At 41.0% G+C, this 18,846-nt stretch overlaps 1 protein-coding gene and 1 pseudogene across 1 annotated transcript in view; both read left to right on the forward strand.

Annotated features, from left to right (window-relative positions):
- The window catches only part of MLANA (melan-A), a 32,450-nt gene that overhangs the window by 1,967 nt on the left and 11,637 nt on the right, over window positions 1-18,846 (forward strand). The window lies entirely within an intron of this gene.
- On the forward strand, window positions 10,845-18,687 carry LOC104068712 (monocarboxylate transporter 2-like; annotated as a pseudogene).

Below are 18,846 nucleotides of genomic sequence, written 5' to 3' on the forward strand. Positions count from 1 at the left end.
TGATCATCATGAATTTATTTTGGCCCTGTGGTTACTTGAGGATTGGAACTGTACAAAAATGTATTCCTTTTCTTTAAGATCGTTTTTCTTTCATTCTTTGGACAGTATTTGAACGTTAAAACCCCTCAGTTAGGAAAAAGACCTGACTATACTGATTTTGGTGACAGTCATACTCTGCAGGTCTATTTTACAGCTCTAACTCTGTAAGAAGTGTAGTCTTGCTTATCATGGTCACTGTCTTGTGCATATCTGTCTGGACAGATAGTGACCATAGTATTGTCCACCTATGCACCGTCACTTGCAGTTTGTGTTTTCAAAGAGGGTGTATGGAAGGTGACACAAGCCTACAGAGTTAGGAAGAAAAATAAGCTTATGAAAGAATTAGACCTATTGATTCAGCTAATATACATCAGGGTGTAAGAAATTCCAGCGTAAAGACATCATTCAGTGTACCACCTCGCAGGTTTCTCAGACAGAAGCTGTGCAACAAGATAGCACATAACTTCCTCCAGTGTGGGGAGTAAAGAAGAGAGATGTGAGTAGTGCCACTACTAACAGGCTACTCTGAGACTTTGTCTTAAAGTAAATCCACAATTCAGTTGTCGTTCCTCACTGGCACCACTTAAGTCACCTACCTTTCCTTGTCTATATGGCAGAGTTTCTAGGCTTCATGGGTGTGTGAATACTTGAATACTCTTCTAATTGTACTAGAATTGCCACGTGAATTTCTCCTCTGGCTTAAGCAGCCCCATCTGCCAAGTTTCATTCCTGACCACTTTTTTAAGTCTTCTACATTGTGAAGGGACATAATGGATTTCTCTGAATCGAGGAACAGCCCGAGCATAGTGTTTTGATCAGCTGGGTCAGTTCAACAGTCTAGTTTACTACATAACCCATATGGTAGCAAGAAGGTGAAGAAAGGGTGACGGCAAGTTTTCTGCCAGCAGTGCACGCTTAATGACACTTCAAAAACTACCCCATAATTTCTCTTTGTCGTGCTTTTGACTTTTCCAGCCCTACAAAACAGTCCTAGAGGATCCTACCAGCAAAAGAAAACTAGGTCATTGCACAAACTTGCTGTTTCTTAGTAACACAAGTGGCCATTCCATACATTCACACTTTCCATTTGCATACACAAACTACGACTACGTGGATTACTGATCAATCCATAAAGTAAGCACAGAAGCATGTAAAAAAGATTACAAACAGCGACAAGCAAATGCAACCACCCACCCTCCCCCTCCCCAGCTATTACAACTATAGCCACTATGAGCTTGGTGCAAGGCAAATTGTTAGGAAGCACAGAATCCATTACAATAAACTAACAGTGAAAGCGAGATCCAGTGGTATATAAAGACTCAGGGGTCTGATGTGGTGAGAAGTTCTGACCATCCATGTTGCAGGCTGAGGGCCTAGAGAGCAAATTCAAGCTTCCTATCATTTCTGTAGTTGCTGCAGGGTATGTGAGACTCAGCTGTAGCCATCATCTGTCCAGCAGCATAATCACAGAGAAGCCACAAAAGAATTTCATATTTCAACAGATGTTGGTAGTAAGTGCCCCAGAACACTGGGGAGTTTGAGGCTGGCTGAACTATCTTGTTGGCCCAGTAGCTGAGATCAATAAAAGCCATGAACAGCAGTCGAAGTCTATTACAAGTACAGTACAGATATCTTATAAAAATTTCCTCCCTTCTTTTGTTCCCTCCACCCTTCCCTGATTTTGCTTTCTCTGACCTCGTCAGGACAGAACTTCGTTTTTCTGAGTGTAGGTGGAGTCAAATGACTTTTGAGGAGGGAAGGAAGGGATTCTTATAAAATCTGATGGCTTACGATTCTGAATGAGACAGATTGATATATTCATCTAGACTGTGCATACAAGGAACAATGAGTAAGGTGACCTGGTGGTCTGCAGCACAACTCAATAACTTATGTACAACTGGAAGGTGAAGGAAGAGCTTCATAACCCATACAAGTCTGGGTTACCTAAATAAGGTAATTTCTTTGTGATAGACTTTAGATTTTAACTTCAAATTGGCTGCTCAGAGCATTCAGCATGCCTTTTCCATCCTTATGTGATTTGTCAGTAAATTGTGTTGTATATTGTGTTGATTGGACTGGCTCTTACAAAAATGATATTAATGAGGTTAGCAAGGAGAATTTCATGATGAGGTCCTCTTAAATGTGTGTCTGAACAACAGTAACTAGCATGGCTGTATTGTATTGTGGTGGCATGAGAGCATCAGCAGAGCCAGTCGGAGTGTTAGATGAAGACCAGAAGTGTGACAAACACAGTAAATACCTGTTGCCTGGCTGTATTCAAAGGCACATGTGTGAAGGAAGTTACAGCATTAGCTACAGTTTATTTCCATGGGTTGTCTTTCTTCTAATATAGTAATTAAAACAAGATTATACTAGTCAATCTGTCATCAATTTATTAAAGATCTAATTTGTGTTTAGTTTCATGTAGTCGATTTTGCTGAATAGTTCCTACTTCAGGGTAGTTTAGTTGGTGGTCCTGTCCCAATACCAGCCTTTGTAAAGGTAGATTTGCCTTTGTGTACCTCCAACGTGGTTTTCTTCTTTTTTTTAAAAAAAAATCCAAATCAAAGGTATAGTATCATGCTTGTACTAGAAACTCAAACCAACCCCCTACTAAGAAGTCACATTTCTTGATCTAAGCATGGAAAAACTTAGTACTTGCCTTTTTTGTTTTCTTGGGGAACCTGTTTCTGCAGAATGCTAAGTATCAGAAGCTCAAAGGCAGTCCACTCAGGCTCTAAGAAAAAGTGAATACAGTTATTTGGGGAACTTTATGTACCAGCTGCATGAAAACAAGACTAGAATTAATGGCAACAACAGTGTTTTCTTGATTCCACCACCAAGTTGTTCCACAATGTGCAGCACATATATTAAACTAATTTGCTTTTTGGAAAAAATCAAATTAGAGTATGAAACACAAGATAATCAGGTAATACAAGGATCAGTCTGCACATGTTTATTTGACACTCTAAAATGCAAGCAGCTGGACAAGCTTTACATAGTTTATTTTATTATTTTCTTATAAACGTTCTGAATCATTAACATTAAGAAAAGCAAAAATAGCTTGGAGAACTTGTAGAGTGTGAATCGAGGAATGCCCCAGTGCCACAGAAAGTGCCTTTGTAGCTCTCCAACTGCAGAGATAAAGGTTGCACTTTTGCTCCACGGTTTTGCTGGCAAATTTTACTTTAAGGGAAATGATATCACTGGCAGAGCTGTCTGCTCTCACTGATGCACACACCAAGCACAGATGATAGCCTTGTGGCTTTCCTGATTGAAGCCCCCATCTTACAGGGCATCCATTCCATCTCTAGGGGAAACCTTTGAGATAGGGGCAGTGGGATGACGAGCAGAATGCTAATGCTTTCAGGCATGACTTTAATTTCTTTGAGGGATCTTGTGTGTGGCCAAGCACAATAAGAAAGGCAGATTCCTTACAGGTTTTTCCTCCTTTGTTTTAAAAGGATAGTTTCAGGGCCTAGAGGAGAAAGTGGAGTAATTAAAACCTCACCCTTTAAAATTACTCAATATCTAGGAGCAAAAGGAGATCCTGGGTGTGGTTTTCAGCTTATTTTCGTTCTAATTTACATCCTTGTAGTCAACTTCAACTTGAAAGTGAAGGAGAGAAGAAAGTAGAGCATGGTGTCACAAGCTTGTCCACCCGTTGCAACATCTATCTTTCTTCTACTTGGTTCAGGCATTCTAGCAATTCTCTACAGTATGTAGCTGCACTGCTTTCAAAACTGCAGGGCTCCTGGGAGATAACTACCTCATTGTGCAACTGAAATACTAATTTCATTTTGGAATTGCATATAACATTGTGATATCTAAAAGAGACTGGAGGCTGACTTCTGAGCTGTGACACAGAAGATGTTTTTGTGGTCAGGATAAAGAGTGCTCATTTAGGTCTTGTGAGCAGTAGGACCGGACTTATACTCCTCCTAGGGCAGAATTTGCTTAATGAAGGTGAAGGGTGCTGGGTGGTGTCAGAAGTAGTAGATTTTTATCACGCCTGATTTGGTCTGTGTGCTGCGTGGTAACTAACATGATTTTTTCTGTCTGTCTTGTGGCAGAAAACATCGTCTCTTGCCCAGGCATGTCCATATGGAGTGCAGTAATATCAGTATCACTCTGGCTAGGCAGGATCATTTAGCCTGAATATTGCATTCTTTTTTATGTTCTTCAGTGCCTCAGAACAAATCATCATGATGCCACTTGAGTCCAACAATATAAGGCAATACGGCTACAGCTTGATTTAGTTTGTGTATTTCCTTGTGGTATCTGAGCACTAATATAAGCATAAATGTTTTCAACCTCACAAGATTCATGATCTTTGAAAGTGTCAGCTGCATTTGACAACTGAGAAAACAAAGGTACAGCAAGATCAAACAGTTTGCTCAAGGTCACTCAGAAACTCTGGGAATGAAAACCAGATTCTTTCATATAGACCTCAACCACAAAGCATTCCTCCCTCCCTTGTGGCTGAGTTTTAAGATTTTCAAGATGTTGTCTGAGACATTGTGCAACTGGTTAATCTGTCTGGCTATGTCTGTCATGTAAATGTAGCCAGTGCCACATGTTAATCCAAAGTTTGAGCCAGACTCATGGTTCAGACACAGAATGATTTTGCTTCTGATCCCTACAGGGCTCTGATGGCTTCTTTCCTCCAACCCACTGCACTGCTTTAGGTCCTCCTGAGATCATAGAAGCATACAATCATAGAATCATAGAATCACCAGGTTGGAAAGGACCCACTGGATCATCAAGTCCAACCATTCCTAACACTCCCTTAAACCATGTCCCTAAGCACTTCATCCCCCTGTTCCTTAAACACCTCCAGGGAATGCGACTCGACCACCTCCCTGGGCAGCCTGTTCCAGTGCCCAATGACTCTTTCCGTGAAGAATTTTTTTCTGATATCCAGCCTGAACCTCCCCTGGCGGAGCTTCAGGCCATTCCCCCTTGTCCTGTCCTCTGTCATGTGGGAGAAGAGGCCAGCTCCCTCCTCTCCACAACCTCCTTTCAGGTAGTTGCAGAGAGCAATAAGGTCTCCCCTCAGCCTCCTCTTCTCCAGGCTAAACAACCCCAGCTCTCTCAGCCGCTCCTCGTAAGACTTGTTCTCCAGCCCCCTCACCAGCTTCGTTGCTCTTCTCTGGACACGCTCCAGAGCCTCAACATCCTTCTTGTGGTGAGGGGCCCAGAACTGAACACAGTATTCAAGGTGCGGTCTCACCAGTGCTGAGTACAGAGGGAGAATCACCTCCCTGGACCTGCTGGTGACCCCATTTCTGACACAAGCCAAGATGCCGTTGGCCTTCTTGGCCACCTGGGCACACTGCTGGCTCATGTTCAGTCGGCTGTCAACCAACACTCCCAGGTCCTTCTCTTCCGTGCAGCTCTCCAGCCACTCTTCCCCCAGTCTGTAGCGCTGCATAGGGTTGTTGTGCCCCAGGTGCAGGACCCGGCATTTGGCCTTGTTAAACCTCATCCCATTGGTCTCGGCCCAGCAGTCCAGCCTGTTCAGATCCCTTTGCAGAGCCTCCCTACCCTCCAGCAGATCGACACTTCCTCCCAGCTTAGTGTCATCTGCAAACTTGCTGAGGGTGCACTCAATGCCTTCATCCAGGTCATTGATAAAGACATTGAACAGAGCTGGACCCAGTACTGAGCCCTGAGGAACTCCACTTGTAACTGGCCTCCAGCTGGAGTTAACTCCATTGACCACCACACTCTGGGCCCGGCCATCCAACCAGTTTTCAACCCAGGAGAGTGTACGCCTGTCCAGTCCAGAGGCTGACAGTTTCTGAAGCAGAATGCTGTGAGAAACTGTGTCAAAGGCTTTATTGAAGTCCAAGAAGCTGCATCCACAGCCTTTCCCCCATCCAGTACTCGAGTCATTTAGTTATAAATGGACATCAGGTTAGTTTGGCAAGATCTGCCTTTTGTAAACCCATGTTGACTGGGCCTGATCACCCGGTTCTCTTGCATGTGCTTCATGATAGCACTCAAGATTACCTGTTCCATGACTTTCCCTGGCACTGAGGTGAGACTGACAGGCCTGTAGTTCCCCAGATCCTCTCTGCAACCCTTCTTGTATATGAGCACAACATCAGCCAGCCTCCAGTCTAGTGGAACTTTCCCAGTCAGACAGGACCTCTGGAAGATGATGGATGGGGGTTTGGAAAGGACATCCGCCAGCTCCTTCAATACTCTTGGGTGGATCCCATCCGGCCCCATAGACTTGTGGGCGTCTAGCTGGGCAAGCAAGTCTCTAACCGCCTCCTCTTGGATCACGGGAGCCTCAGTCTGCCCCTCTAACTCTTGGATTTGTAAACAGACGGAACAACTTTCTTTGCTATTAAAGACTGAGGCGAAGAAGGCATTAAGTACCTCAGCCCTGTCCTTATCCCCTGTCACTGTTATTCCTTCTGCATCCAATAGAGACTGGATATTCTCCCTCGTCCTCCTTTTCCTGTTAATGTACTTGTAGAAAGACTTTTTGTTGTCTTTCACAGACTTAGCGAGTTTTAATTCTAGTTGGGCCTTGGCCCTCCTGATTTTTTCCCTGCACGATCTCACTTCGTCCCTGTAGTCCACCCAAGATGCCTATCCTTTCCTCCAGAACACATAGAGCTTCTTCTTATTATTGACGCATCTTGAGATCTCCCTGCTCCACCAAGCTGGCTTTTCCCCCCGCCAGCTCCTTTTCCAGAACACAGGGATGGCTTGCTCTTGAGCTGCTAGGATTTCATTTTTCAAGAGCGCCCAACCCTCATGGGCTCCCTTGCCCTGAAGGACTGTTTCCCACGGGACTTTGCTAATCAACCTTCTGAACAGTCCAAAGTCTGCCCTCTGGAAGTTTAATGGGACTGTTTTGCTAACCCCCTTCTTAATCCCACCTAGAACTGAAAACCCTATCATCTCATGATCGCTTAATCCCAGGCGTCCTCCAACCGTCAAATCCCCAACAAGACCTTCTCTATTCACAAACAGCAGGTCTAGGAAGGCACCCTCCCTTGTTGGTTCGCTAACCAGTTGTGCAAGGAAGTTGTCTTCGATGCACTCCAGGAACCTCCTAGACTGTTTCCTTTCTGCTGTATTGTACTCCCAGCAGACATCCGGAAAGTTAAAGTCTCCCACAAGGACAAGAGGCAGAGATTTAGAGACTGTCCCCAGCTGTTTATAGAAGAGCTCATCAGCAGCTTCTTCTTGGCTGGGTGGTCTGTAACAGACTCCTATCACAAAGTCCCCTTTTTCGTGGGCTCCTCTGATGTTAACCCATAGGCACTCGATCCCGTCCTCACCGTAATCCAGTTCAAGAGTATCAATTCACTCTTTGACATAGAGGGCTACCCTGCCTCCTTTCCTACCCTTCCTGTCCCGCCTGAAGAGTTTATATCCCAACATAGCTGTAGTCCAGTTATGTGAGTCATCCCACCACGTTTCTGTGATGGCAATGACATCATAGTCACCTCGCCCTACAACAGCTTCCAGCTCATCCTTCTTATTGCCCATGCTGCGTGCATTGGTGTGTATGCAATTCAGCTGGGCTGATGAACCTTCAGCCCTCGTAAAGGGAAGAGAGTTTATTCTCGATTGACTGGTCCTTGGAATAACTAATTCCACAGACACAGTTTCATCCTTACTGAACCCACTTGTACTCGCCCTCACTTGCCCTGTTGTGGTGTACTGGTGGTCCTCTCCAGCACACCATTTCTCAGCCACCGGTTTCCCACTTCCAGGCTCATTCCCAACTAGCCTGGTCTCCTCCCCTTCCCCCTTCACATCTAGTTTAAAGCTCTATTTAAGAGCCTAACTAGATTTTTAGAGATAACTTTAGTCCCCCTTGGAGACAAGTATGACCCATCCCTAGTAAGAAAACCTGGGGGTGGGTGGGTCACCCCATGATCAAAGAAGCCAAAGCCTCTCTCCTCACACCAGGCTCGGAGCCAGGCATTAATCATCTGTATGTTCCTGACCTCCTGTTCCATATTCCTTAGTATTGGGATAGAGCTAAACACCAGTTGCGCTCCAGAGCCCTCCATCATCTTCCCTAAAGCCCTGAAGTCTCTTTTGATGGCTTTCAGCTTTCTGCGCGTAATAAATGCTATCACAGTTTTGTTTGTGGAGACGCTTCATTGCATAGATAGTATATAATTATATGCATCCTACTCAGTCCACAACTATTAATATTATTGCATGTAATTACAGTACTTCCAAAGATCATGAATGGCTGATCTTTCTTTGAAAAATATATCCAGAAGAACAAAACAGTAACTTAAAGTTAAAGCAAAAAGATAAAGCAAGTTATGGGTTGAAAAGATTTTATCAGTTCCCTAAACTGCTATCTTTGATGCTTGAATTGCAGAATTAGAGCTTGTTTCATTCTGGCAGAAATAATTAATTGAAAAATCAATCAAAAACCTGCTTTTCCACCTAGTTAATTGATTATGGAAATGAACAAATGGGAACGTATCAATTTGGTTTATAAATTAGACTTGTTACTGACCTGTTGTGATAGTATTTTGTCAGGCAGGCATATAATCTTAATGAGAAAAAAAAAAAGGCAACATAGGAGGATAAAAGAACTCAAAGTCCTGTATCAGTTGTTTGTTTTGTTTGTTTTTTAAATGTATGTTTACATTATATAGGAATGTATAAAGGACAGAGCATATTAAATAGTAATATCAAGTATATATCAGCAAAACTGTGATTGCCTAGGCAGGTGTGAAGCTGACCTACTTCAAAGAAAGCAGCTATAATTTTCAGCAGAAATTGATTTTCATCCTTTGAAATCCTGTGATCATAATCCTCTTTCAGTGAATGCAGTTTGATGGACAAATGTTCTGAACCCCCTCTGTATAGTCATTCATAATGACTTGGGTCACTAGGTCGTTTTCCTTACTTTCTCCTGCCTTAACTTCATTTACAGGGACTTTCTGCTGAAGATCATCTGAGCCTCCAGTTCTTTGAGCATCTTTCCTGGCCTGGCTTAGTCTTTCTCAATATGTTCCTCTGGGAAACCTTCAGTGTCATTTGGCTCAGTGTGAAGGCTGATCAGTAAATTATTAACTTTTTCCATTTGGATCCTTTCAACAGCAGCTTTGTGTCTTGTGTGGAAGGAGAGCATGTGATTCTACTTTTGGAGTTTGCACCTGCAGAAAGCTGTTCAATTTACCTCCCCATCACACACACAGGCCTTCTTTTAGTACTGATGTACGTCTCCCCTACCTTTCTCTTTGCACTATGATCCCTTTCCATTGTTTCTAAGTTTTCTGTGTATTGCCATTTATCCTTTCAGATTCAGGACTGTAGCTATCTTCTCCATTTCCAGTTCTATGCTGGCTTCTTTCTTCCTTTTCCTACTCCATGTCCAGTTTTTGCCTATATCTTCTCCTTATTCTCTACCAATAACATTTTTTTTTGGTACTATTTCTGCCACAACTGCACCTCTTTCTCTTGTCTTTAAGCACTTCCATGATCTGTCTTGTAATCATGAGCCTACTTGTCTCTTCTTTAGTATGTATGATTCTCCAACCGTACGTGCTTTATTCTGTCTCACCCTTTCCACTACTTCAGTCCATGACTGAATTCAGTGTTATTTTTACATGCTTATGAAATAATTATATTTTTGCTGTAAATACTGATGAGACATTTGGGGTTTGTATAATTTCTGACACCTACATGCTGCCAGACAATGTATGTCCTGCAGATTTGGAAGCCATTAATATCTCTCTGCCAGGTTTTATTTCACTTTTGCTAGCTACCAAATTATCTTCATTCTTGCCTTACTGAGCACAGGTGAACTTACAACAACCTGCCCCTACAAACTCCTATAAAACCTCCCTGGCTGAATGCCGTCTTTGCATTGTCTCCTCACATATTTCAGCTTACAAGCATGGTCATTGTTAACCAAATTTCTTTTTATTTTTTAATTACTTGGGATCCCTCTAGTGGCCACAGTTATTTTTAAAAAATTCCTGTACGTGGGTTTTGGAACTGTGCCCACAAAACAGATGAGAGGCCTTGACCTTAACTCTGACTTGCTAATGGAAAAACAGCCAGGCAGTAGAATTGATCCTTAATTAAGAAAAAATATCTCTAGCATTTTAGGTGCTTCTAGACAGTAACTAGAGACCAGTACTTTGGTTTTTGGAATTGCTGCACTGAGTCAGAGCTGTATCTAGTGCAACTTTGCCTTTATTTGTTGAAGAGTTGCTGCAGTCTGATAAGAAAAACTGTACCACTGAAATAAAGATTGAAGAAATGAACTGCAGATTTCCTAGAATAGTTATTATCTCAAAATAAACCTCACTTTTGTTTTTTTCTAATAAAACATTCACAATTCCATAAACAGATGATTTTGCAAAGCTCTAGGAGACAAATATTAGTTTTCTTCAGAAAGTTTTCATGTTGACCATACCACTAGTACATTCTTGATATTAGAATTTTTATAGATTAACCTAGAGATTCTATAGCTGGGCTTTCTATTTCTGTTAAAAGGCTACAGTATTATGTTCTATCGTGTTGCTAGCTATATCCTTACATGAAATTCAGTAGAACTCTTCCGCAAGGAAGGCACTGAAATGTGGTTTCCCTTTAAAAAGGACCACCTGTTTTGAATGTTTTAAAATCTGTGCTGCAGGGATAGTTATTTCCCCATCAGGAAGGATCCATTTCTAAAATCTTGACTGATCCCCAAGTCCAGCAGAATTTAGGTTGTTTGAGGCAAACGCGATAAGGGTACTTCTTCTCCAAATGCTTTATTTGATTGTTTGGCCCTGTCAATCAGCTTGATGTTCCTAATGCATTTCTCTTTCTCCTATTCTGTTGCTGATCCAGCCCCTGTTGCCAGCTCACTATGTGTATGAAACACCCACCGGGAAGCTGTGATCACCGGAGGACTCCTGGCTTTTTTGGGAATAGCACTGGGATTTCTTGAACTCAACATGATCTGGATGTATGCAACAACTGGCTTCCTTCAGGGTACAACCCTATGGATTTATGGATTTGGTTCACCAGCAACTCAGAGCTCTTATTTAAGTGTGCTAATGGCAGGACTTTTAAAATCTGATTTCTCATTTGATTTTATGAGCAACTAGAATCACCAGTGCTCTTTAAAGATCATTTCCTTCTTGTCCCACTCTGGCAGTAAGAATTTGTGGTAGGAACTTGCAACAACAAAGTGAATAATTAGATGCTAGTAATTTTCACCTGTAAATTATACACAATAAGAAAATGAAGAGGTTTGTTTACTCAAAGCCAACAGTTCTGAGTAAAAGTTTTAAGAACCTTAACGGTGCAGAAGTACAAGGATGTAGAGATCCTAAATTTTATACTTTCTATCAAATACTCTTATTATTGAATACAGGGCCAGGCTGTGGAATTCAGTTGATTCCATTCCTTTGCTTTACTCCAGGTGAAAACAGGCCAGAAATTTGTCTCCAACAGCTACTAGACTTTCCTGGAACAGGAAAAGAAGCTGGAAGAGAATAAAATAAACCATTCCCAGTTCCACGCTGGATGCCTGAGAAAATGTCTGGAATTTGGGCCCTTTGGCAGTCATTGCCAAATAGTGCCTAGGGAGCCATTAAAATCATTGTAAATGAGAGCAAGTTTGAAGCCTGCTCAAAGCAGTCAGGCAAGAAAATGAAGAGCAAATAGAGGTAGTACACCAGCTTTCTTCACATCCTCCCTGACTTTCTAACCTGAACACAGCTCAGCTTAACACAGCAATCTGATCTAGTACCAGACTTAATTATAATAGCAAGGACAGTCTGAGATCTGTCTAGTTTTAACTACATGGCCACAGGATTTCTCACCCAGTGGCAAACCTGTCAAAGCAATTTTTTTTCTTTATTAAGAATATAAGAATGTATACTTCATACTCCTGCTTTTTTTTCTGGAATGTACAACTTATTCTTACAGAACATATGCCACAAATATACTCTTACATATAGTACGGATAAGATCATCCTTCTGCCAGGAACAAAAATGGTTTTCTTTTACTGAATTTTTCAACTTTGTGAGTGTAGGGGGACTGACTGCTTTAATTTCTACCTTCACAAAATGCCTCAATAGTGTCTAACTGGTGCTATTTCTATTGCTCTTTTTGAGGACTTGGGATTTCCTTTTAATGGACACCAGCCATTAGCATTGTTAGCCATTATTTCTCCAAAAAGAGAGCTTTGGCCGATGATGTTGCCAGTGCTGGAGAACGTGCCTTTGCATTCATGTTTGGGCCATTCTTCCAGTAGTTGATTAGTCAGTATGGATGGAGAGGTGCTCTCTTGATCATAGGTGGCCTCCAACTCAATATTTGTGTCTGTGGAGTACTGATGTGACCCTGGCAAGCAGTTGCCTCCTTGAGGCTAGCCATTCTGAAACTGAGACACTACCTGGAAACAGTGAGTCTAGGATAAACAAAGAAGATAAGTTTCCCATCACACAAAAACACTGGACACTTGTGGGGTGACCGCTGTTTGTACTTTATGCCATTTTTGGCATATTAGCTGCTCTGAGTTTTTTTGTTCCTCCATTATTTTTAGTTCCACTTAGCTACAGTCTGGGAATAAATGAATTGTGGACTGGATCCCTCCTATCTATTTTGGTTATGGTGGACTTTGCAGGCAGACTGCTATGTGGCTGGTATGCCAATCTCCACATTACAAGAACTGTTCATTTGCTGACAGTGACAATTACTAATCAACACTTCCTTGATGCTGCTGCCGCTGGCTAACAGTTACCTGTCTTTGGCAATATTCATTGGCTTCTATGGATTCTTCCTTGGCACAACAGTCGCCGTTCACATTACGGTGCTAGCAGAAGTTTTAGGCATGCCAGATTTTGACAGTGCTCTAGAGCTTTGAATGCTCATTCGAAGCACTGGAGGTTTTGTGGGGCCTCCTCTTGCTAGTAAGTTAAGATGATATTCTGCCAAATGCAGTTTACAAGAAGGAAGGGGAATGGTAACCCAAACAGAAAAAATATGGAGCTGGACCCAAATTTTCTCCTTTTTTTAGCTAAGGTGTATCTGGACCAAGAAGCATTTAAAAACAAAGAGTATTTTTAATTTCTCTCCAAAATATCTTGTTCCCCCCCTTCCCTGTGGTTTGAGAAATACCTGTTCAACATGAAAGCAGGGAAGAATGGCAGGGTTCACAAAGTGACATCTGTGCTTCCTGAATCCCACAGATTCCCATTTGATGAACTCCCATTGTCTTGCCTTCAAAATGTATCTTTGAGACAAGCAGCAGATCCTTACTTTCAGAGAAGAAAATGAAATTTGAGACTAGTTATGTTGCATAAATTCTAGTATTGTTTCTATAGAAGGTCAAATTGAACAGCTTGAAACATTTGGAGGCTATATGAACCTCAAGGAAATATTCACAGAGATGAATTTTTTATTCTATTTTTTTTTATTCTATTTCCAGAGAGCATTTGCTCTAACCAATATAATAAATGGCGAAGGCAGCACATAAAAACAGTGGGAACAGAGAGAAGACAATGAGACAGCACATGGTTTTATAGACTGGCAATGAGACAAAGTCATCTTGGAAAAATGCAAGACAAACAAGCTGCAAACCATAGGGACTCTACAAAGTGATGTGGCAAAAAAAATATACCAATGTGACTTGTAAAATGAGGATCTGAGTCCTCCTCCAAAGACCACTGCTCATGCACTATAGTGACCTTTCTGGTAATGACACCATTAATAGGTTGCAAATGGGTCCGAATGACTACTGGAACATTATAATTCACTTTTAAAAATATAGGACCCAGGAAGATTTATAGAGAGTTTGGGACAGAACAGTATTAAAAGTATGTTGGGAAGATCTGAATAAACTACAGTGTTATGAAGACATATACACAGTAGCTGGTCACTAGTACTGATTATCAGGGAATCAGCGTTACCCCTCTGTGCATACGTCATAACCTAACAATTGGGTATGGAAGAGGACGGAACCCAAAGTGCTTCTTGAGCTGTCCTCTCCTATATTAAAAGTAAATTGAAAAGATCTGGATTTAAAGTTCCTTTGCCTAGCAGGACTGATGTTAGATTGGAACAAGGGCTAGGGATTACTAGACATAAGGAGGAATTTCGTTACTATGAGAGTGGTCAGGCATTGGCACAGGTTGCCCAGGGAAGTTGTGGAGGTGTTCAAGGCCAGGTTGGATGGGCCTTGGGCAGCCAGGTCTGGTGGGACGTGTCCCGTCCCATGACAGGGTGGTTGGAACTGGATGATCTTTAAGGTCTCTTTAAACTCACACTATTCTATGATGCATGATTCTATGATTCTGTGATTCTCTGGACAAACTTTCCAACAGAAGCCCAAGCAAGTAGCTTTCATCAGCTCACAAATTAACCTATACCCACAGAGCAGCCAATACTACTGTGTAAACTGCTGGAGTACTAGTACTATACTACTGTTTTTTTTCAGTATAGTAGACAGTAGCATTAATTGTTTGGTTGGTTTAAGTTTATCTAAAAATCAAAGTCTTTTTGTTAACAGCTGTGACTCTTTGCAAAATGGTGAACAGGAAAGCCCATAACTCTGCAGGCAACCTCTCCATCTGTGTCTCCAGCAGAGGCCTCTCTTTTCCTCCTTTAAACTCTTTCCTACTGTACAGTTATGGTCCAAATTACAGCAACTGATCACAGTTACACCACAGAACACAGGGCTATTCAGATACAAAGCTGTATGATTTGGGGTTTTTTTCTGCCATTGCCTTCATTGTCTGTCATGTTTTAGGTTGGAAAGTGCTTCAAACTTGATGGCATTTGTTTTACTACAAATTCATGTGTGCGAAGTAAATGAGATGCGAATTGTGTTTAGAAGTTTAAAATGCTACAATGAGGTGATGCTTACGCAGTCATGATGTAGCTATCTGCAAGAAAGGTACATAGCCAGCATAATACCTTTGTGAGAGGATAATCACACTGGTGAGCTAATTCATATTAGCCTGTTTACTATCAATTATACTGCTGTTATTTGTTTCTCTCCAGGTCTGATTGTAGACATGGCTGGAGATTACAGAGCAGGCTTCTACATGACAGGAGCCAAAATCAGCTGGATTTTTAATTACTTTAGATCAATTCCAACAGAGAAAAGAAGGAGGAAGCTAGACTAATACTAAACCAGAAAAGTCAACATTACCACACCCTTCCCTCCATTTCCTGAAGCTTCAAAACAGAAGGTATCAAGAACATGACATAGTGGTGTGACTGTATTGGACATCGTGCAGCATTTCAGGACATATGGAAGTGTTTTATTTGCTCCAAATTCAATATTATGATATTTGAAATATTTGGATATTTATATCCAAACAGAAATTTTGGATAGGAAACTTTCAGACTGAGGAAGGAAGTAATTAGTTTACAAGCAAACCACACCACTAACCATTATCACACTGTTTTGATGTTGAAGTTGCATTTTGACTATATGTGCTTTCCATACAGTCCCACAGGACCACAATAAGCAAGCTAGGGAAACTAGTCAAAACTAAATTACCAAGAAGCATGTATGCAGTGGGTAGAGACCCTCCCCTCAAATACGGGCTGCAGCTTCCACTATCAGATAGGAAGAGGCATCAGCTCACAGATGTTTAGCTTCGGGAAGTATCGTTCAGTATTTTCAATTATCAAGTTGGCTGTGAAAGCAAGAGTACATGAATACAATTTTAAGCGAAAGGGTTGCAGGTACTCTAAAGAGCAGAGCTCGAATCTGATAAATAAATAAACCTGGCAAATGAGGAAATTTACATGAATAATAGAGTTCAGTAGATAGAAATGCAGTCCTAAATATCAGAAGTAAAAAGCAAAATACGCACACATAAAGTGGACAAGAACTGCTGAATAACAGCAGAAGACCTATGGCTACAGTGCACTTCAAACTGAGTAAGAATCCCAAATGCAACCCTATATTAAAAAAAAAGAAATGTCTTTCTGTGTTGCCAAAAGATAGAGCAGATAATGATTAACTGGAAGAAGTACATAAGTTGCAAAGAATTAAGTGGAACAAAAATGAGAAAGGTTAAGAAAACACAGCCTAAAGAAAAAGTACAAGAAATAATTTTTTTCTGGTTTAGAAGACAAAATGTACTGAGCATGAGAATGGCCTTCAAATCCATGATACATTGAGATAAAAAAGGCACAATAAATTCCTTTCCTTCATAAGGCATGTAATAATTGTTGTAATAATATAAGTGTGTCTCCAAATCATTCGTTTTTTGGGTGGGGATGTCATTTTATTTTATCGGGGGAAGACAAAATGCAAAAGAAGGGAGGAAGGGCAGGATCACATTTAAAAAGAAAAAGGAAAAAAATATAGCACTTAAGCTTTCAGAGGATTACAAATGTCATAGCTGCCCTAGTTATGATCTTCAGAAATTTTTATCATTGAAACACTTCATCCATGAAGCCAATTTTAACATAAATTATTGACCTAAAATGATTATTTCTAGTCTTACAAGAATAAGAATTATTTCAAATATTTGTAATATTCAAATATTACAGGAAATTAGCTGAGACACTAGTAAATCAACTGGGAGGACTTGATTGCAGAACACAGATTGGAAGGAACATAAGTGGGTAGGTAAAGTCTTGTAGGAAAGCCTTGAAATTTCTGACATTTTTCAATCATGTCCAGAAAGTATTCTGCAGTGTTCCAATATTTAAAATAACTCTTCGTTTTAAGAAATGAAAGGAAGGGGAATTGCTGTTGGGCAAAAGGGGAAGAATGGCAAGATGTTTAGTAGATGTAGTTTCCACCACTGACTTTTTGTTAAAATTCTATATTTTATTTACTTGCCCTGTCACCAGTTTCTGTATTTTTATATGTCCTGATGTCAGTAAAGAAGGCAACTGACAGCCCTGGCTGTATGAACAGAGGCAAAGAGAGTAGATTGAGGGAGGTGATTATTTCCCTCTGCACTACAGTTGTGCCTCCATTTTCAGGCACCAAGTACAGGAAACAAATTGATAAACATGACTGAGTTCAGCAGAGGGACACGACTAGGCTGCGGGACCGGTTGTTCATCCTGCATTTCATGGATAAAGTCCCATAAATCCAGGCAATCTCCTGAGCTCAGAACCTCCAGCCAACCACAGACAAAAGTCACAGCAAATCAAAACACTGCCAGAAAGATAGACAGTCTTTCTTCTTTCAAAAAACAAGGTGCAGGAACACCAGCACTACTGCATTTGTGGCATTCTCTTGGCATACGTACTACAGGATTAAAACTACCATTCCTTCTGTACTATACATTGGTCAGAGATAGAGCACAGGGAGATGTGTCTGACATTAAGGACCATAGTTTTACTTGGAAATTACTTAAGAAGGAACTTGCTTTCATGAACTAGGCTTTCAGGATGATAACACATTAATGGTGTCTGCTCAAGGCAGTCTGTAGGGCAACCTGTTTCTTCCTGGAGGTGCCTGCAGTTGAGGTAGCAACAATCTGAGGAGCAGTTTCATTTCAAAAAGATCCAAATCATCCCTATGGTGGAACTGTTCATCTCTGGAAGCCAGATCATACCTACTTCTAACCATTAAAGAGATGAAGATCGTCAACACCAACTGAAGGGGTATAATCTCCTTATTCACTCTTACTGTTCTGTGCTGCTGTTAACATAAATTTAGCACTGAAATACTTGAGAGTTTCTACTGAAATTCCATAAAACTCAAAACTAAAGTCTTTACTAAATTAGATGTCAATTTACTGGTGTTTCTGTGCTCTGTCTGCTTCATGAAGATTCAAATGCCAAAGAAAAATAAATATTGTTAATTAAGGGAAATACATTAATAAAAATCCCATGATCTTGTCCTAGAAAGATGGAATCACATTGTCAACAGCAAAAACCCAATTGCTATTCTTTCTAAAATGTCAAGCATTTTTTTCAGTTACACTAGAAGCATTCATTTCATTCCTATCATCGAGATTCATCAGTGTCCTGGGCTAGCCACAGGTTGCTGGGTATCACAAAAGGCATGGGTTCTTTGGAGTTTCTCCTAAGTACTTCTCTTTCATCCTCTTTTCCTCCTGAACTGTTATCTTTAAAAAGATAACACCTGTGGGATCCATACATCAATTGCAATTACTTTACACTGACAGAACTACAAGCACCACCTCAGAGAAATAACAGTTTGTAAAAAAAAGACCATAACCAGGACATGGTGTTTCACCTTCTTGTCCATCCAGCTCCTCAATAGCAGCATTGTGCATTTACACACCAGATTGCATCACAGATCCATGACAAAGCTCTTATTTCTTTCCTTCCATTCCTTGTAATACTATCGTAGAGATTCACTCAGAATACAAAACATTCAAGCAGTTGACATTTCCCCCCTGCAATGCTTGAGGCAAGAAAGGGTCGGGGAATGGTTTTGGTATCACATGGGTTTTCTGTGTGTCACACTTCTGATCTTGTTGAGAACAAACGGTACCCTTCAGTTATCATCCTCTCACAGAAGTGAAGATTTTCTTCAGGAAAACACATGATTTGATAGTGAGCTTTATGACATTTTCAGAGAACTGCACAAGGGCTGGCATGTTGCTTGGGAAATTAATAAGACTGTGATAGCGTGCATTTAACTGTTTTACATACATGGGTATCTACAGAAACTTTGCCTACATCTCTTTCACCTTTGAAACTCCCCTTGAGTTCACCTGGGATAATACAAGAAAAACACTGAACCATTTGGCCAAGTAAGCAAGTTTATGCTTCTCACTAATATTCACTCTTCTTCCTCCCTTTGTTTTTTCCCTCCACAAAAAAATGCATTGTTTGAGACTTTAATGGCACGA

Source organism: Cuculus canorus, chromosome Z (genome assembly GCF_017976375.1).
Source record: "Cuculus canorus isolate bCucCan1 chromosome Z, bCucCan1.pri, whole genome shotgun sequence".
In the NCBI taxonomy this organism is placed as follows: Eukaryota; Metazoa; Chordata; class Aves; order Cuculiformes; family Cuculidae; genus Cuculus; species Cuculus canorus.